Below are 22,460 nucleotides of genomic sequence, written 5' to 3'. Positions count from 1 at the left end.
CCTAACTGCAAATGTCAACGGCTCGAACCTGCCAAAGATCGAACGAGCATTGGCGACTGACAGGAACATACTGGAACGGAGGTTACGGGCAGGAACATGAATATCTAGGGCATCCAGCAGTGACGGCGAATCTATGGAGCCCTCAAGAAGCCCGGCAATGAATGAACATTGGCTGACTGCCCGTCTCATTGAGAGTGGCTCCAGTCCTAATAACAGGCAACGAGTAAAATAAGGCGGCATTGTGCCACGTCTTATCCAGGATAAGCGACGCAATGCGAACCTGGTAAACCTGCGTTGTATCTTTTCTATACGGGATATGTGATTGGCCGTATACGGGCACCACACAACACAGTCCTGCTCCAGCACCGAACGAACCAAACTGCAGTACACTGCTTTGATGCACATCGGATCCGAAAAATCTGCCGTCATGCGAAATACTAGCCCAAGCAGCTTATACGATTTTGATATTACGGAGTTCCGATGATCGATGAAAGACAGGCGGGAGTCGATGAGCAAACCCAGATCGCGTACACACTCTGATTTCGTAATTGCCTTGCCATAGATATGGTAGTCATAGGTGATCTTTGATTTGCAGCGGCTAAAAGACACCACTTGGCACTTTTCTACACAAAGGATGAGCTCGTTACGGTCCGACCAGTCTTGAAACGCTCTTAAATTATGCTGCAAGGTGTCACAATCGTTGCTAGACTGGACACAGTGGAAGAGGCGGGCATCATCAGCGTAAAGCAGAATACGGCAGCCATTTATCACCGTCGTCACGTCGTTGATGTACAGCAGGAATAATAGTGGCCCAAGATTACTCCCTTGCGGTACACCTGAGGTACCGACGAAGCACCGCGACAACGAGTCATTTAGCTGAACACAGAAACACCTCTCCAACAGGTACGAACGAAACCAGCAGACCATTGGCTCTGAACAGCCCAATTTCGTTAATTTTGCCAGCAGCACCGGGTGTGAGACCGAATCGAACGCTGCTCGAAAATCGGTGTAAACCGCATCGATTTGCAGGCCCCGATCGAGGCTACGTTTACAGTGGCTGACGAATTCAAACAGGAGCGATGTCGTCGAACGTCTCGGGAAGAAACCATGTTGGAGAGGAGATATAATCTGCCTCGAGCAGTTGAATAACGCTCCTTGCACGACTATTTCGATAACTTTGGCGAAGGCGTTCAACGATGTGACGCCCCGATAGTTAGAGACATCACTAGGGTCCCCTTTCTTCAAGACAGGACGCATCCAAGAAGTTTTCCAGGCAACCGGATAGTACCCCAGGCGGAACGATTTGTTGAAGATCATGGTGAGCAATGGTGCCAGAACATCACTGCAGCCCTTTACCACGCATGCCGGGATTCCGTCAGGGCCAGCGTGGTATGATTGCTTCATCCGAGCGATAGCGTTGCCTACCATCGATTCATCAACAACTAGCAACGGGAAATCAATAACATCGGGAGGCGTATCTCGAACAGCGTTGGCTAGAAACTCGAAGCAGTTATTAGATGAAACGAAACACTTGGAGAAACGCGCCGCAAATAGTTCACAAGATTCAGCATCCGTGTCCGTGGTCATTCCATCGTAATGCAATGTTTTTGGAATGGCTGCCTTACTGCCACGACGACTCTTAACCAGGTTCCAGAAACGTTTGGGATGGCTGCCCATGGACCGTTGCAGGTTAAACACGTACTTAGAATGTCTGCTCCTATTAGTATTCCGGTAGCGATTCAGGATATCAGAATACACAGCGCGCGCGGCGTTGGTTTTCCGTTTTCTATATCGCCGTAATGCCCTGACTCTTTTACGCTTAAGGGCTTTCAGGCGTTCATTGCTCCACGGGGGATGTGGTTCAGGCATCAAAACAGGGACACAGCATGCAAGTGCAGCACGGACAAATGCAGATAGCTCTTCAACGATCTCGTCAATCGACATAGAATTATTTACTAGTGAACTAGAGTCAAAGTTTCTAATCAAGTTGTTGAGCTTTTCAAAGTCAGTGCGCTTAAAATCGAAACGGCTCACAGTAGCAGTGTCAGGGGATTTCGAAGACACCGAAATATCGCTTAGTATCTCTAACGGTGGATGGTGCAGGTCAATAGGTAGCAGCGGATCAACATGCGTCGAAACGGAAGTCAGTTGGGCGGCATATACATCAGCATAAACAAGGTCTAATGTCCGCTCCAGATGGTTCTTTGCACCATTCAACTGGAAGAGGTTAAACGAATCCATCATGTCAATGAACTCAAGTCCAGCCGAGGAATGCGATGACGGAGTAAGGTAGATGAGCTGTCCTCCAGAGGCAAGATCAGATGATGCTGTTTGGCACCACGAAATCGAAGGTTGATTAAAATCACCTATCAACAGAAGCCGATCATTACTCTTCATCCTTGAAGAAATATCCAGCAGCGATTCGTTCAGTAATGTTCTTTGGCAACTATCAGAGCTGATGTTAGGTGGAAGATATATTGCACCAATTAGGAGTGCTCCTTCAGAACAATTAACTTTGGTCCACACTTGCTCTAGGCCTCGTACATGATGGGTTATCAGCTGGGAGCGGAGGTCTGAAGCGACAGCGATCAGGACCCCACCGCCACGTTGATGAGAACTCGTAGCAGAGCTGCGATCAGTCCGGTGAAAAACATATCGCTTGGAATTAAGCAAAGCCGATGGAATCGTAGCATCTAGCCACGTTTCGGTAAACACGATAATATCAAAGTCACATTCAGTGAGAGCCAAACTGAGCTCCAGTAGCTTAGTTCTGAGACCACGAACGTTTTGATAGTAGATGCGAAGATGTCGGTGAGTGTGAGCCAACCGTGGGTCGTCAAGCTTCGTACGAACACCACTGACATACTGATTGTGGTAAGGTAAGGAAGCACACGTTGAGGGCAGTGTTTTCCGCAATAAGGGCGATGTTTCGCTGGGTAAACGAGAGGTAAGGTCACTATTCGTCTGTGCACCGAAAGGAATCATTCAATCCCCCGTTGGCACGCGTACGGGGCCTTTTGTTAGGCGGGTGTTCAGTGGCAGCAGTGATAGTTTGTGCAGGAAGTGAGGCCGGTGTGATCGGTGCGGGCAATACAGTCGGTGAGGTAAGAACGTGCGTCGGTGAGGTATTGGCAATCGGTGTCATCGTGGTGCTTGGAAGCATGTTAGTGGCAACGTCAGACCTTTGGCGGAAAACAAAGTCGCGGACCACCAGACCACGTGGCCAAGTGCTAGGAAGGAAGGCCTTGTCCCTCAAGGCTGCAGGAATCCCGACCTTGTAAGAGACATAGTCCAATGACTTGATGTCAGCGTTCCTGGCAACGAGTTTTTTTACCTCAACCGCGCTGGTACCCAGACAGTGGGTGACCGTCGCGAGAACCTCTTCATCAGTATTTTCCGTTGAAATGCCGGAGATGAACAACCAGTTCCTACGGCTGCGGACCGGTACTAATTTGATGGTATTGGTGGTAGGCTCAGCAGTGCCGCAGATAAGTGGCTGCGTTTTTTGAGACGCGTCAAGTCCTGATGGATCGGTAGTGTTGGTGGTGGCCGGGCGGGAGGCTACTGCTGCAAACGACGGTCGCGAGCTGCCAGAAACCACATTATTGGTGTCGCCGACGAGGCCGCGATGCACCGACAGAGGAATGTTGTTGGCACCGAACATACTCAGCAGCTCCGACTTCAGTTCAGACACGATGCTCTCCTTCAAATCCGCAGCAGCAAGGTCAAGCGCCGATCACTGACCGGCATTGAATGCCTCTGTACGCAGCCGCTTGGCAATCGGTCTTCTCATGAGGGTGGAGCAAGCCGTGCAGGCCCAAAACAGCTGTTTGTGCTTGGCGATCTCATCAAGCAATTTAGGTGGTGCACCGACGCAGGTTTTGTGAAACACGGCACTACAGAAGCCACCGCATTCGATCAACTCATGAAGTTGAACGATCTCGCGCGCACACGCGTGACAGGTGTGTGCCATGGTGAACGTGAAGGTTTGTAGTAGTATGTGCGATGAAGTGTGGGTAATACACGGTTCGCGTCCTGATGACGCCAAAAACAGGACTCAGAAACACCAACCGTAGATGATGCCGAAAAGGAGGAACGGCTAATGACGGGCACAAGACTTTCGCGCACAAACGGGAACTGGTGGAAAAACTAAAAGGGGACACAAGGCACAGGCGATGAAAAATGACGGAAAAACTTAGAAAAACTCGAGACAGACAGAGAGCGAGCAAAAACACGTCCGATCGAACTGAGGTCCGAGAGGCCGGATGAATTAAAGGAATACAAAAAAAAAAACATCATAAATTATACCAAAGGACTCAAGAGAAAGCAGAGTGGATTGCCACCGCTCAAGAAGGTTACCATTCGTGTGACTGCCTTTCACCATTGTCTTCTAAAGCGAAGATGTGAAAAGGAACGACAGAATACCAATTTAATGCCCTCGATCACTCGCCTGCAATTTGGCAAAAGAATGAGCGATCGCATACTGAAAGCCATTCTCTTCACGAGCAATGCACCTGACGATCGGTCGATCATTACGGCCAACCGGACACCCCGTCTGGTTCGCCCGAGGCTGCAATCCCGACAGCAAACGACTGGACAATTGCACGAATGCGTTGGCATGTTGAGCATCATTCTCGCGACCATTTAATAGTTGGAGAAAGAAATAAAAGTAAATTAAAAAAAAGGCAAGCTTGCGTTCAACAACACATTGCGCGTCGCGTTGCCGGTGGTCGATGCTGTTCGATGCACTACCAGCACCGTTATTCCTTCTCCCCCACCCTTATCGAATGATGCTGATAATGCTGAGCTGAGCGGAGAAGAAACCGAAGTGGCTCAATGGTGGTGGCGGGAATAATGAAACCATTAACATTGGATCGGTCCCATTTTCATGATACGGTTGTGTGTCTTGCCAGACGTCCATCATTCAGCGGAGCCTGATGGACAAGCTGCTGTGTTGTTGCTTATGCTGGATCTCTTCTCGCCTACACGTCTCTATCTCGTTTCGGGGACGTGCTCCAGATGTGGCGGCCGTGTGTGCGTCCGATTCGCGTAATCGAATAAACGGCCCCAATATTACCCTGGCACCTGGCAAGGTCCGCACTCCGCCGCTGTCCCAGAAATGCGTAATCGGCGTAGCGTCCGGCCGTACGACACGGTGCACTATCCGCACTTTCCAGCGAAGGACGGAAAGCGAAGGAAGGAAGGAAGGAAGGAAGGAAAGCGAAGGAGGCAAGAAGTGCGTCTGACGTCCAAATACTAGGTCGCGATTGATTGCACCATTCCGCGGTGTGCGCGTGGCCATGGTGGTGTCGGCGTCGGCCTTTGAAGACTCTCCTCGTGTTCCTCCGTTTTCCCGTTGCCTGTGCCATCCTTCCGGCCGCGCAATCGATCATGATCGGCTGGTAATTGCTCCAGAAAACATCGAATTAGTTCAATTTTGTGCCATATTTTGGGTTGGCCGTTTTTGGGAGCGTTGTGCAGCCAGGCAGGACCGAGTGAAAGCATATCGGTCGGTACGCATATTAACGGGGGAAGGTAAAACTAAGGAAGCAGTTTAGGGAACCCATAACCACCCTCACACTACTACCCGTCGCGTTTTTTATTTCTCGACAGGAAAGTGAGAATCGGCCGTGCTAGAGAGATCCAATCCGGGCACCAATCAGGGGAGAAAAGTGCGTTGCCGTCGAAACTGGCCAATAGGCTTTCCCGCGGCTGTTCATCTAGGGTGTAACGAATGCTAGAGAGCTTGAGCTCCAAAACAGTCCAGCACTGACCTGGAATAGGTGGTGGTGCGTCGGTGGTACTGATGTAATCACACTGCCGTTCCGATTGGAACGCCGTTCGATCGACGGGGAGTCTCGCTTTCTCGCGCTCATATCATTCCGCTTTACTAATTTACTCCAAACGGCGGTCGTAGGAGTCGAGAACCACTTGCTACAATGCAGCAGTGAGGTCATCGCCGGGTTTATGGTGAGCATAATTTACAACCGCCCCGCTCTGGCGTGCAGCGCGCAGCGGGCATTTTTGTCGGAACGAGAAATCGAGAGAAAAGATGAAAGGCAAGTTTTTCCGCCCCAGCCCAGAAGTGGCTGTAAATGTGGCGACATTGTGTCGCGTCTGGAGTAATTGGACAGATTTGTATCTACTTGTTCTTTCCTAGAGTCGCTAGAGGGGTGCAGCGAGTTCAATTGGTCAAAGCCATGGGGGTCACCAAAGTTCACAGACTCCCGAAACCCTTACTTATGTTACATCCCTAATAATCACGAAAGAAATAAAAATGCTATAATGTAGGAATGCAATTTGATATTAGCGTCAAGTCATGTGAAAAGTTGAAGATCATTGGTTCCATATTCTACGCGGTCAATGTTGTCCTCTGTAGCAGAATGTAATTATTGTAGTAGGCTTTGGTTGCTTTGTATCATGCGTAATTCAATCCGAGTAACGCTGGCAAAAGATGGAAACGAGTCGATTGCAATTAAGATCTCAAATAATTAGAACGCTTTATATACACCATATCCTAGAAGTTATCACAGTTGCAGTTAATCACAAGTACAGTATATCCCTTTTTTAACATTTTGTAAAAGTATTATTTTCCATTCTAATACCTCTTCCTTAGGATGGATCGATTCTGCCATCTATTTTGCCTTTTCTTCGCCAATGACTAGAAAGTAATGATACTGATCGGTCAACAGGTCAGGCAATCAGCTGCTACACAGCGGGAAGCCAATCACAGACACCTTCTCCATTAGTCATCTTGTGAAAAAGAAGGTGTTTCTGTGTTGCACACAATAAGCCACTTCCGTTCGGCATGCGGATTCGTGTGATGCCGATGATTACCAGCTTGCTTCCGGACGACAAACATCCCATCCCGCACCACGTAAAAGTCATTTGAGCCTCACTCAAACAGCCGGACCCCGTACGGCCTTATTTGCAAGCCCGAAGCTCCGTGCGCGACGTTAGCTCCAACACTTTTTTTGGGATAGGGGATTTTCCCCGGGAAAGCACCATTTTCCCGCGCCGGCACCATCCGGACATCGCATGCAGCCCGATTTAGGCTAATAGGTTGATTCGCCATTAGACAGCAACCGATGATGCTGGCCATCGTCGTTATCGTCATCGTAGTTTTCGTTTACGAGTGTTTTTGGCGTTTCCCAGGGGAAAACCGAAATCACACGGCGAAAGCGAAACTAGGATAAGGCGATTAGCGAAAGGGGGTGAGATCGATTGGACGTTCGATTTGAACTTTCGACGGACGAGCTACGGGTTCATCGTTTGCATCGAAGTCTTTTGAACACCTTCAGCACGCTGCTCCGGATTGAGGGTCGGCCCCTGCCACCATTTCGGTTGCGGTCACGGGGGTCAATTGTGAGGAATGATTTTATCTAGCTTATTGATTGATTGATTTTCGCCGTTCAGCTGCGAACAGTGTTGGTTCGCTTGCTCCGAGGGCTGAATGGCTTCGTCTCGCACACATCTTCCCAGTTGGTCGCTGATCGATGATAGCTCTCAGCGTAGCGATAGCCATTTTTGAAGATCGGGATCATTGCTTCCAAATCATTGCTTCCAAATCATTGCATGCCAAAGTAAGGCAAAAAAAATAAGGGTTAAGCCTTACATCGGCCGCTAGGATCTGTGCTACTGACCCCGGCCACCAGTGCGCGATACGTTGCGCCATACATTCCGGTGCAATATCGAACATGCTGGAGCGCTTGGCCGGGCGGTGGGGAAAGTAGTTCACCATCACCATCACCACCACCATTATCATCATCATCATCGCGGTCGAATGTGTTTTTCTCACAAACCAATCAGCAATTCAAGGTGAACGTTGAACACCGCACCTTAATTCGCTAATCTCGTTACGCTCGTCCCCGATAGGTGGCACTTCGGCATTCGCCTGCTGGGTGGGCTAGCGCCTCGCCACGATCGCTTATTAATGATGCCCACCGTTTGGGGGGGAGTGGTGCTTCGGATGCGTACTGTTTCGTAAGGGAAATCTTCATGGGTGGTCAGTGGATGAGATAGGAAGCGTACCTTCATTACAACACTAGCGGCAGTAACGCGGATGGATTTGCGGTGCATACCATTATGCAAATCGCGGGTTCGACGTGTGAGAAAGAGGGAGGAAAGCATCATGCAATATCTGGGACCGATGGTGCGGCCCATGGAAACGAGAGCGCATGTAGCTCCACTAATTAACCCGGGGGTGGGGGGGGGGGGGTGTGATTATGCTCGCGCACACGATCGACGGCCAGCATAAACACTACAGTGCGTATCGGTGTGCGTCGAGAGCCTTCGATGATGCAAATGTCCTATCAATTATTCTTTACGAGCTGATAAGCATTATGTCGAGTTCTGGCGGCAAAACCGGGTGGTCAACCCATCCTTAGCGAGACGGGTGATCGTTCGATCTCCGATGCCGGTGTCGATGATGGTGTTCTGGATGGATAAGAATGGCGAGGGAAGGAGAGGGCGGGGTGGCTTGATTACCACGATCAAACGCCTCACCTGGCGCATGGTGATGAGCTGAAAGTTCGAAAAAAAAAAGCAGCTAATTAAATGGTAGCCGCGAGCTCGTTATCTAGATCGCTCGATCACGCGCCAAGTCCCGGGACGGGGCGGGTAATTTGGCAGCGGCAGGAGAAGTGATTTTTAATAGAGGTTGCGCAGATAATTACACGTTCCATGATTAGAACATGAATGGGTTCTGATGAGCCCAAGGATGGATTATTGATTATTTGCAAACTACGCCACGCATACACACACATACACGCAGACACACGCACATTCGATGGTCAATTATCGTAAGCACTCAATTGAAATCTTGGGCTTGCGGATCATACTTCCTTTCTTGGCTGTGCAGAGTACGCCCACTCGCAGGGTACAAGTGACTGATCATATCCGATGATGCAGCACTAGAAAATGAGACGGATTGACGCCACTGATGGCCGTAATGATAGTGATCCAGTAATCATGAACTGATTTAATCATCAATCTCTGTAGGAACATCTGTTCGCGGTTCGCTGTCTGCGTGAGGGCTTAGACCGATCACTTTGAAATATTTATGCAACTCGTAGAAGTAACGAATTCTCAATGTCTGCATTATGCGGAAAAAGAAGAATTGACAAGTTTGCTAAAGAGCAGAAGAAATTTCTTGACCCGTTTAAGCAGACAAACTCTTCTCTGTGAGTACCCGAGTGTCATTTAGCGTTTTCTTGAAATCCTTTTGTTGATTTCACAACACACAGCGATCAGTGAAATCAACTATGGAAAACTCTTCTAGCAGCATGCACACGGTGGAGATCGATTCTTTCTCACAACAGACTCCCCGTATAAACATGTTTTTTCCACTACTGCCCAGATCATTTCCCTCGTATTTCCCGGTAGTCACTGTTCGTTGCAATCATTTCTGGTCTCCCAGAAGATCACTCCCTACGGCTGCGGCGTATCTTTTCAAATTTCCTCCACATTCCGTAGAACTGAGTGTAAAATTAACCTGCAAACGATCGAGCCAATAGTGTTCGCGGTTGGTTTGCGAATTATCAGTCCGACCACGAGTAATCATCCTACGTCCTGGTCCAAACCCCTCGCGATTCGTGATCGGGATCGTGGGCATGCAAAATGACGTAATTTGGTTTATGTGTTGGTTTTGCTGCGCGAGCGCGATGAGAAATCAACAACCGCGCAGCAACAGCAGCTGCGAGCAGCGCATCAATTGCACACCGGAATGGCGGACCCACGGTGGCGGAGGACGGCTCCACGGTAGACACGCTCCACCCAGCGGGCACTACTGCCGGGGTACCGGGACCGCTCGTTTCCAATCGGGGCTGGGGTCCGGTCAATGACCAAAGGTTGACGGAGATTTTTTTTGCTCACCACATGATTGTGCGTGTGTGTGTGTGTGTGTGTGTGTTTGTGTGAGTACGCTTTGTGGCATGTAGGGAGCATAATTTCACGATAATCAGAACAATGGTTCCGGAACCATTGCGCCTTCGCCCAGTCACCAGGTTGTTTGTGGTGTGCGAGAGGATTAGAACCCTTTCTTTGCCCTTTTGCGTTGCTTCTCGTAGGGGGGGTGGGAGGAGGCGGAGACGGGGGGATAAAAAATGTGACCATCCACCAACGAACCGCGAGGGTAGCGAGACAACGGACCGACCGGCCACTACACTCCACTGACACTAATGTGTCTGGTCGCCGGCTTGGTTGGAGTGCGCTCGCCCCCGGAAGCCTGATGGATGTCGTGGGGTGGACGTGGGGTGTGGATTCTTTCACTTTTGAATCACACCGTGTGGTCTCCGCAACCCGTGGATGTTGAGGGCCGTGACGCACCGAGGCACAGGAAAACCCCAATACAACCAAACGCTAAAGTGAGGAAACGGTTGTTAATGGTTTTGTTTTCATTCGCCATTGACGCGCTTCTTCTGCCCCTTTCGTTCGCTCGCTCGCTTGTCCCGTTCCTGTGGCCAGTCCGTCCCCGTCCCCTGGCACGCGGCAGGGCGCTCGCTATGGAAATTGCTGAGAATTTTCCCATGAGCATCACCATCACCAACGGTGCACCGGCGTTGGTGGGTTGTAGCAGACGTTTCCCCGCAGCTTTCCGGCCAGTTTCCATCTCGTTATTTCTGTTCTTGACTTCTGGCATCCGTTTCTGGCCGGTTGCAAATGATTGGGCTCCCCCCCGCCCGATCGAGTGTTTGCTTTTGCTACCCCTCGGTGCTCCTTCTGCAAACTTTCTCCGTCTGCAGCAACGGTAGATGGGATTGGTGCGGGGGAGATTCGAGCAATTGGCGAAGGCCACGGCGTAGGGGGGCAGTTCTTGGCGCACTGGCTACAATTCGAAAGGAACGCAGTTTGCAAAGATCGTTTGTGTGAGTGTGATTTTTTGCACCAACAAACCAAAGTGCCGCTCAACCAGGTTTTGTTTCCGTTATCAGCGTTGTGGAGGAAGAATGTATGAAGCCGGACGCAAACAAGGTGTTGAAATCTACCGTTACGTAGGCGCAGGATGATGATTTCGGAAGTAGCAGGTGCAATAAACGAATCCACACAGCAGTAATGCGAAAATCTGATCTCAGAGGCACCATTACCATAACGCGCGCGCGCGCCATACACCGTTTTGGCGCACTCGGTTTTTTTTTGGATTGGACCAACATTCGTCGATCGATTCGTGATCGTGATCCCAACGGTCCCCATCCTGTTCCGGAGTGAGCATACATTATGTGCAATGACCTCTCTCACTCTTTCGATCGATCGATGCTCGGTCTCGCCAACACTGGCACGTGACGCGACGCGACGCGACGATCCCAGTTATGCCTCACGATCAGTCCATAAAGTGTTGTGCTTGGTGGCCGATGCATACGGCACACCGTGGCGTACAAAACACAATCGACCATAAAAACCGATCAAGTCGAAACCGATTAGCTTCGGCCGATGGACCGGAAGAGGAGGCCACACCGGTGTGGATTAGTTGAAGCGGTGCATCATCGGCGTGGCGAGATGCGATGTGGCGAGAGTAAGGCATATCGTTCGCAGTCACCAGCACCAGGGTGGTCCTCAGTGGCGATGGGCTATGTTGTGGCGAACCTGGTCCGGATGACGACGCCATCCCGTGCCGCGTGCTTTGCTGCGTTGTGTAGAACGCGCCGGTTTTAACGGTTATGGGGGATTGTTTTTCCGGCGAAATGAATTGACCAAACACCCGAGGTGAGGCAGAGAGGAAGGGGCGGAGAGTGTACGATTTGTTTGCAAATGACATGACCATTTGCCGTTCCCCGCCCGGGGTCGTTCGGCGCGGTCGTCGTTCTATCGCGGCAACCAAACACCCAAGGTGTCAGAAGACGCGCGCCAGGGAATGTCCGACCGGTCCCGGGTAAGGTGTGTCTAGAACAAATTGAGCAACACGTTTCTCCGCCGTTTCGTGTTTCGTGTTTTTTTTTTCCCTTCCCCGAATGTCATTTTAACGGTTCACGCGTCCGTTCCGATGCGCCGCTGACTGGAAAGGCGTGTTCCTCTGTGTGTGTGTCTGTGTGCGCGAGTGCCACCTTCGGGGTTTTATGTTCGGGAATTCTAACACACAATTAACGGGATGCGAATCATCAATTCTTGGGAATCCATTCTTTGCCCCCGCAGAGCGGATCCATCCGCGGTTGCTCTTGATGCCGCGCTTTTCCTTCGAACGATGCCTATTGGCCATTTGGTGGCACACTCGCCCCGATGCTAAATGTCGTCTCCCTGAGCTCAGCCAACGCAGCATCATTAGGTAAAGTCTTGGCAAAGGAATCGCTGGAAGTGTGTGCATTAGCGAGCAACTAAAAGGCAAAAAAAAGGGAAACTTTTTAACGCGTCAAAGATGGCAGAGAGCCGCCATTGCCGCCGTTGCCAGGTGCTTCTGTGTAGATGAAGATGCACTTGATAATCGACCATCATTACGGGGTACTTACAACTCACGGAACGCTAACAACATACTCTATCTTCTGGCACACGCACCGAGAGGGTGTTGCGTTGTGACCGTCACGTTCCGCTCACATTTGCACTTGCGTTTAGAATGTTTGCCTGTTGTGTGTGTTTTGCACTCGGCGAGCCACAATCGCTTTCAACATGGCCGTTTGAAATGGCTAATTAGCGTGACGCGGCACCACACCATTGACGACGACAACGACGGTGTGGTCGCCGTGCCAATAACCTTTTGCCAACACGGCACCGGTACGGCGTGGCCCTGGTTGAAGCAGCAAGGCAGATGCCGACGGCCGCCAGATTCGAACCCCATCATTAGGGGTTCTGGGTTCGATTCGATGCGATTGAATTGTTATGATGATATAGGTTTTTCTTTTGCTCGCTATCTCGCTCACGTTCGATATTTAGGCGCGCTCGTCATTGGTTCTCGCGTTTGCCGAGGTTTCATCGATCGGCGGCCGGCACGATTCACGGATCGGTCTGATCGTTTCGATCGTTTACGCCGATGATTAGAGGGTAGAGGGCAGCAGCAGGATGAAACTATAATCCCATCCCACCACGCTACACCCGGTTTATTCGAGTGTGTTGGACCGAAGCTTTGTGGATATCTCGAAGTTCTCGCCACAATCTGGCATCTGGTGACCACCAGAGAGCACGTGGAGTTGGAAATTTTTAAATGCCTTCGATTCGATTCGATTACACTTCACTTAGAAGTAGTTAATACGGGAAAGGCCAACAGGTGCATCAGAATACCCAAGCCCGTGGCCGTAGCTCGGTGGTAGGTGCATACCATAGTGGTGTACACCAAGGTCTGTAAAGGGAAATCGATCATCATCATCATCATCCCATGGAAGAATCCCCGTTTTTCCGCATTTAATTTCAAACTGCATCTGCATGCAACGGCTGGCGCAGGGAAGACGCAGAGATAGCGGTGATTGCGGTCAGTCCGCCAGCTCGTAAAGCTCTCACGTCACGATTTACTCGCTTGAACGCAATCCGTCCGCGTGCGTCCATGGTATGCAGATGCCGGGATGTCGGGAACGAATTTTAAAATGAAATTCATCTGATCAGCATTTCGGCTCCGGTCACTTTGCCATTTCCCATTCCCGCAGATATCGTTGCTGCATCGTTTGATCTGGCGTGGCTTTCGGAACTCGAGCAGCAAGATGCTAAGTGCATGCAGCGCATGAATTGCAGTTTTCCTGCGTACCACTACACGCCCCACCGGCTTCAGTTGCAGAAATCGATCGCGATCACGTTCGGTGAATGATGATCGTGCGCTAAAGCGCCCGGCGTTTGTGGCTTTGCATTGTTTCACCAAAAACGAAGGCGTGCAGCCAATATATATGGCGAATGCGTTCCAAATCGATGATCGATCGGTACCTCGCGGTACCAATGGGTCCCGACCGTCCGTTGTGCAGCCGATTACGGGATTCTTTTCAAATTCAATTGTTCTACCGGCCAATCGTGGGACGGAAAAGGGAAGATACGAATCTAGCACGGCGAGCATGGTCACATGATGGCTTCCCGATTAAAATCAATCGAACGTAAAATCCCATTTCGCGCGTGCACAATGGTGGTGGTTCGCGATCATCGAAGCTTGAATGTATGTCTTCAATTACGAAGCCCACCCGCCCCGAGGGGCGCACACACACCCATTAGTCGCACCTCGGTTGGCACACCGTTTTGGGGCCATGCGATGCGAAGCGATCATGCGACAGGTAGCAAAAGCGGGAACCGCTTAATATCGAAGATGGGGTTTCCCCAGGAAGTGTAAGGAATTAGCACACCGGGCCCTCCGCCGGCACGCACCGTACCGACCGCGAAACACACAAATGCTCGTGCTGCAATGCGAATGCGGGTAGGCGCTTAATTTTCCACTTCCTTTGCTTTCCTGATTGCACGTCTCATCCATCGGTATCCCGGCCACCCCCCAGCAACAGATGGGCATTGGAATCCGCGGGTATTGGGATTAATTACCCAACCGACCGACCGACCGACCGACCGATCGTCCGGTCCTGATGATGGTGACGACGATTATATGGCGTTGATTACAGGCAAGCGCCTTTCTGGGGGTAGCTTTCGTAGGTATTGCACCGCCAGCAGACCGCGGGAAGCAGGTACACTTGGCCTGCATTCATGTGGCGTCCTGCGAATTCATCGCAGACCTTCTGCAGACAAACGAAAAGTGGACCAAACGGGCAGCTCCGAGAGTCTTTTTAATCGCGCACTGTAACCACGTACTGGCCACATGGGTTTGATGTCGCGCGCGCAGACGAGCCCTTCCCCTAACGGAACGCGGGATGGAAAATGGCTAACAATGAGTGTTCAAATTGACCATCGAAATCGGTTACCTCGGTTGGTTCTCGATTTTTTTTTTGGTTGGGGAGTGGGGAACAGAAACGACCAGCATCTGAGCAAGTCATCATTAATGATCCTCATGATCATGCCATCGTAAGAGCTCTATTTACGCACCTCACACACCACGATTCACGTGGATGCTGCCGGCGAATAGCGGCTCCAGAAACGGTTTCGGTTAGCTCCCCCGGCCCTGCCCCTCCCGTGGCTCATCTTAATAGCCCCCACCGTACAACCGGAGACGAAAACGCAACGAAAGCGAAAGCCAATTTCGTGACCAACATTTTTCGACGACCACGGCCGAGGGGACGACGCACGTTGCAAAGTGTTTCCCCCTGCGATGGCTGCTCCTGTCCCCATTACGGAGGAACATTTGGTTCAACTGCTCGCGGTCTCGACAGTGGCTTGTTAACCTTTGAAATCGTTAATCGCGGGCCTGTTTGAGAGGATTACGGATTTAAGAACCGTTCCGAGGGTTCGTCGCTTGTTATTGCTGCGAGAATTTGTAAGGCGCGCAACTGAAGTCTTTCGTTCGCTGGTATGTTTTTGCATCGTACATCGTTGGCAACAAACCACAACCAGACAGAGCAGCTGGCGGTGGTGGTGGTAACAGGTTTAGGGACCCAGTAACCTAGGTTCAATAAAATGGCCGCCCGGTAATGTCGGGCGTCTAGAAAAAGGGGACCCGGGATTTCGCTTAATTAGGTGCGCACTCATTTACGCGTGAAGCTGATGCGCGTCTCTGCAGCTTCTTTTTCTGGCTGTTTCTGGCTTTTCGATGACGATGGCGTCGATGCGCCCGGAAGCGAGATGCTCGGTCCGTGGCCGTGGCCAGTGACACACAAAATAAAAAGGAAAACCAGAATGTTGTTCATCCGCCATCCGATGCTCCCGTAGCCCGTAGCGAGTGGCGTAATTGCTCGAATGGCACTGCTCGTCGCTGGAGATCGTCGGTGCTTGTTTTTTCCCCTCTCTCTCTCTCTTTCTCGATCGCAGTAGTCGTTAGGTATGAGATAATCGATGTTACTTCGTTCATCGACGGTGGCACCATTTTCTCCCCTCTGGCCGGTGGCACAAACAGGGTCCCCGAAGGTCTTACCGGCGGGGGGACTTTCATCGTTATCGTCCGTAATGCTGACCGTTTATCGATTCCGTCTAAAGTGCCAATTGTGTGCGTGTGTGTGTGAGTGAGTGTGGGACAAAAACAAAAAAGCCCACCGGGCTCGAGGGAGCACAAGCGTGCGTAAGTTATTTAGCACGGCCTGCCTCGGTTCAGGTGCCCGATTGGATGACGTTTGCAGATTCGTTGCCTCGCATTGCATCGTGCATCTTATGGAGTGCTCAACGATCGCCCTAATTGGATTCTGAGACGCGTCAGCTAACCCTCGGCCCTTATCATGGTATGCAGTGTATTAACGACAGCATAAATCGTTTTTAATCTCTCTCTTGCCACTGGAACCGGGTTGGTTTGTACGTTTGTAGTGCGATTCTCGCTGTCGCTGCAGCATAAATAAGGGAACCCTTTAGCAGGAAGATGTTACCTTCGGTTCCGTAAGCTTTTGCTCTTCAATTACACTTGCTAACGTTTAGCGTTTACCGTTGCGAACTGAAGGAAACTACTACGTGGGGACCGTTTCGACCAGCGCTAACAACTTCATTAAAGATGAGTTTTCCATTCCACGTATGAGGTGGAATTGAGGGGAGGGAGGGTGGGGGGGGTCTGGCTGACCAACGATTGGGTTTTTGGGGTGGGGAGAGGGAGCGCAACATGTTAGAACTGGTGCCATTTCATCGTGAGATGAAACTCATATCCCGCCATTTCTACTCCGCTCTCTCTCTGTCTCTCTTTCTCTTTCCCTCGTTCACGGTTCGTCGCATTAGAACCGCTCATCCCCGGAGTAACAGTGGCCTAGATGGCTCCGGTGGTTGCTTCATTTGTCATTGCAAAGAGATAATTGAGCCAACGGAACGGTACAACCGTGATTCTTGCACCGGTGCAGCATCGAATCGGCGGCAGCCTGGGCCGTTGAGCTGTGTCCTATCTTTATATTGCCTTCATTCTATACCGCACCGAGGTTGACGCTGGGACCGCTTGGGGGACTAATGGTGCTGAATGTATTTTATTAGTGGCGAGCGGCACCGACGCACCGACCGCACCACTGCTTTGGTGGCTTATCCGTGATTACCTGCCGTGCGCGATAGCACCCGGTTGGTGAATGGTGGTGGTTGTAGCACCGTTTTCTAGAATTTCAAGCATTTTTATGAGCCGCTCGCGCTCTGAAGCAACGCTGATTACATTAACCGTTGTGAGGTTAAGTGGTTAACATGTACTCGAGATGATCGCGAGCCACTAGCCCGATCCATTGCCGAGCGAGGGATGCCTCTTCACTCGAGAGGGCGCTCAGAATGGGTCTAGGGAATGGAAATGAGAAAGATTGGTTATCGAAATATCGGAATATTTATGACGTGATTAGGGTTGCATCGTTAGATAAATTGGGAAGCTGTAGTTGATGGACGCACTTCAGCATGCCGTTGCTTGCAGTTGGAGAGAACTAACACACAAACGCAGCATCCCGCACACGTTCAATCGTGACCCATCGCGTCTTGCTAAAGGATGAAAGGTAGATGAATTACATACACAATTGAGAGGAAGTTATTACTTCGGTAACGCATAACACATGTATACGTCTACATATTTTAAACACAGATTGCTTCAGGAACTGTTTCGTAAAACACATTAAATTTCATACAAACAAACGGCCGGTATCGAAGACTTTATGAGCTATTCCTATAAAATTCTCAATTCAATTCTTAACCATCACCCGTAACGATATCAAACGAAGGCACATAATGGACCGAACTTGGTTCACTTTCAATTGCTGCGAGAAGTTGAGGCGTGCAGCCAGTAACTCACCGTCGCTTAAATCGTTTTCCGGGTCTTTTTAAAACTCCCCTTCCCTTCGCGATGCCTCGCGCCAGACCACCATGGCAATCGAATGGCAATTTTGTGGCCAATTATTTATCTTTTCTCATCGCTTAAATCGCGTCTAGCGATTGTAATAGCGATCACAATCGCGGAAGCGACTCGCTAATGAACCGCATCGGTCATGCTGTGTCACACAGGCAAGAGCTGGCATCCAACACGCCACGCCACGCTACGCCACCGATCTTCGCCTGATTCATTGTCGATCGATAGCAACTCGAGTTGTTTGTGCTTGTACGGTGTTATCGAGCTTCATCAAAGCATCCAGACTAAGGCATGCCGTTGCTGTGGCGACTCCCGTTTTATGGTTTTACGCGCGTGCTGGCCACGTTTCCGCGGCCAACTTCGCGCAACGCGAATCTCGTCGCAATGTCGCCACATTTCCGCACAACACTTGAAACATTAAAAAAGAATTGGAGCCGGAGACGAGTCCGGGGTGGAGAAGAGTGGAGCCCGGAAAGTCGTCACTAGGTCAGTCGTGTCACGTAATGAGCGCATCACCGTTCGTCTGTTTCTGCTGTGACCATCTGCGCGAGTCCCTTTGCTTGCGTAACAGGTAGAACTGGCAGAACGTGGCGGTGGTCCGCCCTTCAAACCCGGTTTCCCGGGGGGGAATACGCGGGAATTAAAACGGAGACACCCAGAGTCACTGGTCGCATAGTCGGGCAGGACCGGCCGGTTTCGCCCCTCCTTTTTTTCTTCTTCTAAGGGTCTCCCCTAACTGTTCCTAATGCCCAGAATGGGCGCGCGCGATTTGTTGCAAAATCGGGGCCGCACTCTGTGCATTACTCTCGGCCATGGCGGGTTTGTTGGCCGCGTAGGAACTGTAGAAAACGAGTAACGAGGCCACGAAGGTATGTCCTCGTTTGGCGCAAAACTTGATCTAGGAATGAATGCTGCCGATGCGTCCTTTCCGTGTTATCGTGAGCCCTTCCCAGTGTTTTCGAGGAATTTCAGCGTAAAAGAGAAAACAGAGAGACAGCTAGAGTGGTCCGGTCGCGACTCTCACGGTGGCCTATGATTGCAAGATCCGGTTTCTTACCTCATCCGATGAATCGCCGTTTTGTCTTTCGTCCGTTTATCGGCGCTTCGCTAAATTGTATCTTGTGCTAGCCATGCAATGTATATGATTTATGTTACATGAACAAGCTGGTTGCTAGATGATTTATTTCTATCTACATGCCATTGCTGCTGGTTGCTATGTTAAGCAGCAATCACAAAAAGCAATCGCACCAGCAATGATGCAACCAAAGATGACAGAACCGGAATTCGCATCGATGTGCCATAATTTATAAAAGAAAAAGAAAAATCCTCTTTTCCTTTGGCATTGGTAAGAATAGCGTTTACCAAGAGCCAACAGGAGAGACGCTAGACAAACAAACGAGGAAGGCCATAACCACGATGGCTTACGATTCGTCTCTCTACCCCTCCCGGGTATTTCCGTTGTCACTATGCTAATGTGGTAATTGTTCTCGCTCTGTAGCCAGCAATCGTACGAGGCACCAGTTTGCCCGGTTCCGATTGCCTGGGACCAGCAGGCCGATGAATCAACAATCGTCTGTGTTTGTGCAGGGCAATGATTCAATGTCATCCAGCGCGAGCGATGCCACGATTCTGAACCAGTTGTTCTCGACGTGCCGGGTTGTTTTTTTTTAGGTTGGCCAGAGCGTATTCATTATTCTTCTCTGAAGCGCGTTTCCCATGACCCTCCTCACTGTCCTTCCTCATCCATCTTCCCAACTCTACCGTGGCCATGGCAACGAAATGAAAAGTGTACGGCAGGGTCGGTTGGCGGTCGACCGACACCGACCGTCTGTGAGGCGAAAGCGAAGACGCGAACGTCCTCGCACGGCGGGTTCTTGGGCCGGCTTTTGCGCCATTCTGCAATTGCGACCGAGAACGAAGAATGCGCAATTATGCTATTAGCGGGGTGAAGGGGAGAGAAAGGGAGGTATGGCCATACCATGGAGGAGTGACCGAGAAGATCGTATGCTTTGGGGTTTTGCAAAGTTTTGCTGCAATTGGTTGACCCGCCCCGCCGCTCAAGGTTACATGATGAGTCGAGTCGCGTAGATCATTCCACTAGCGATCGTCGGCTGCAAACCCAAGAGGTTCTTGTGTCAGGTTGCAGACGCCACGCAGCGGCCCGGCACGATCCAATCGACGAGCCGTTTTCCACGTAAACGCAATTTAAAGAGCTACTAATGGCGCAATTTACTTCCATCCCTCCATCGCCGCTCGTCATCGTTTTCATTCATTTATGTAGCTCACGTTTGGCAGAAACAGCACCAGCACCAGCACCAGCAGCTGCATTCAAGAATACCATCCTTCACCGGACTGCACGCCAAAGGATGGGGCTGAGGCGTCGCCGTAATCGAAAGGGCATTGCTTTCGCGGCGCATCTAATGGATAGAGATAAGCTGAGTGACGTGACAAAGGGCACAGGAACGGTTTCGATCGTTTCGTGATGGTGCCGCAGTGGTCCGGATCCGTCAGCGAAACCATCCTCACTACCATTCGCCTCTGCCTCTGTGGCCGCCAGCTTTTAATGCTATTATCGCCACAATAATCATACCCATCGGTGTCGTCTTCCTCCGGCCTATCTCCAACGATGTTATTATGATTCTCATACTGGCTCATCATCTTGATGGAACGGAAGTGGCGTAATCGCAAAGCAAATAATTAAAAGTAATTCATAGCTTTTACGCTGCAGCAGTCTTTGTGCGTGTACGCGGCCGGTGTTAATTGAAGAATTATTGATTGGACCATTCTGCCGATGGATTGCTTCGGAGTACGGCTCTTGCAGAGGCTGCTATGTTCCTTGAAATATGGCCCAGCTAGAAAAATGCTTTAAAATTGTTTTTTTTTTATTGTCCGGAACTCTGGAGTGATATTGTATTATGATGGTGATATTATTGAACGACTGCAAGATTAATATTATTTGAATTTCGACAGATTCTAATACAAATCCATGATCCATGAAATCTGATAACAAAGCAACATGCTGTCGCCAAAGCAACAAAGCAACAAGACGCCAAGAATGTTGAACCATTTGAAAGATCAGCAAAATTTGCAGTTGATTACACGACGTCAAACCTTCGTCAATGATCGTTCGATCGTTGCTTCCATCAGAATCACGCTGACAGTATTCGAATCAGGCAAAACCTAGGCAAACGCTGAGCATTTTGTCGTACAATGAACCCCGCCGCCTCTGAACCACCCCTCCGAGTATGTATGAGTGTTTGTGTGTGTGTGTGTGTGTGTGTGTGTGTGTGTGCACTGGTCAGTCGCAAAAAGGTAACATAAACATGCACTTATGATAGCTTTATGAGCCCTTCCCGGGAGGGCTAATCAAGAGATGCTCGTTCGCTTCGATGCGTCCAAGCAGCCACAGAACGATTGTACGAGTCGTTTTTTTTTTGTTGGAATTCCCATTACCCACCGCACAGCATCACTATGTGGGGGGTGAGGGGGTGGGGGAAGAGCATATTAATGTGGCATTGAGATAGTTTATTGCGTTACTGGGGCAAAAATTTGCTCGAGGCAGATGCACAGAGGTGCGAAGGTTCACCATTGCAATGGGCCGCAGCATCACAGCATCGGTCAACGGAAACCGTTGGGGGGTCCCCAACGTATGCAAAAACCAATCTTCTCGTACCACACCGCTCGGAGTTTAGGCCGTTGATGTGCAAACGGACACGACAAGAGCGAGCCAACGAGCCGACGAGTGGTGTCCCGGCCAATGGGGGTCGTCACCAGCGTAGCCAAGCCAGGTGAAGCCAATTCAAATTACGTCGCTCCGCTTGCATAATCTGGCCACAGTAGATGCCCGGACGCATGGAAGTTGGTGGCAAAGGATTTGTCCCTCTGGTGAATCACCACCAGGGCCGCGGTTCTTGCGGTTTGTGCGGTTAGGCAGCTGGGTAAATCGATGGATCCGTTCGATCGGTGAATCCATCCATGGAGTGGATCGATCTTGAACGGTTGTGTCGCCGCGGGCCCCCGTCAGCACCAGGTGAACCAGTCTTTCCAGCTCGCGGCGACCGCAACGATTTGTTATTAAATGGAAATTTATTGACTTTTCCACCGCACCACTCTTCCGCTCTCTTCCCCGCAGCACACAATCCCGGAATCTGCCCTCTTCTGCACTCGTTTGGATGCGGATAATTTGCCTTCGAGAGGTTGGATGGATGGACGGATGGATCCGCCCGGCTGTACCCGGAGTACCGGTGCCGGTGGTTTTGTATGCATGTGGCCCTAGGAAAGAAGGATGCTGGTTCGCCACATACTGACCCAATTCTTGCGGCGAACCAAAATTGGGAACAAACCGCGTGTATCCGGTCACGAGTTTCGACAGTTCCGGCCCCGGCTAAGCCCGCCAAGTCCGTGATCTGCGTCTCGCCCTGCCAGTACTGGGTCATGTAATCGGGTGGCATAACGGAGCTATAGGTGGCGAGAGGCCCGGAGAGCAATTGGATTTTATCCCTTTGTATTCCCTTTTCCCGAGTTTACCAACGTGGAAGGGGCGGCGGGAAGTTGAGTGTAAAGGAGAAATAAGAATTAATGCCTTCAATGATCCCCGGATGCGGATCATCTTCTTGCGTTTGCGGCGGTACTCGGTTTCTGATTGACCGTGGTACCGCATGCACTATACACACAACACACACAC

The 22,460-nt window shown here is 50.6% G+C and overlaps 1 protein-coding gene across 4 annotated transcripts in view; it reads right to left on the bottom strand.

Moving 5' to 3' along the window:
• Window positions 1–22,460, bottom strand: part of LOC125957658 (uncharacterized) — a 367,185-nt gene that overhangs the window by 3,645 nt on the left and 341,080 nt on the right. The window lies entirely within an intron of this gene.

The sequence above is a fragment of the Anopheles darlingi genome, chromosome 3 (assembly GCF_943734745.1).
Source record: "Anopheles darlingi chromosome 3, idAnoDarlMG_H_01, whole genome shotgun sequence".
NCBI lineage: Eukaryota > Metazoa > Arthropoda > Insecta > Diptera > Culicidae > Anopheles > Anopheles darlingi.
The sequence above is the reverse complement of the archived record's forward strand: the minus strand, read 5'-3'. Positions and strand labels throughout refer to the sequence as shown.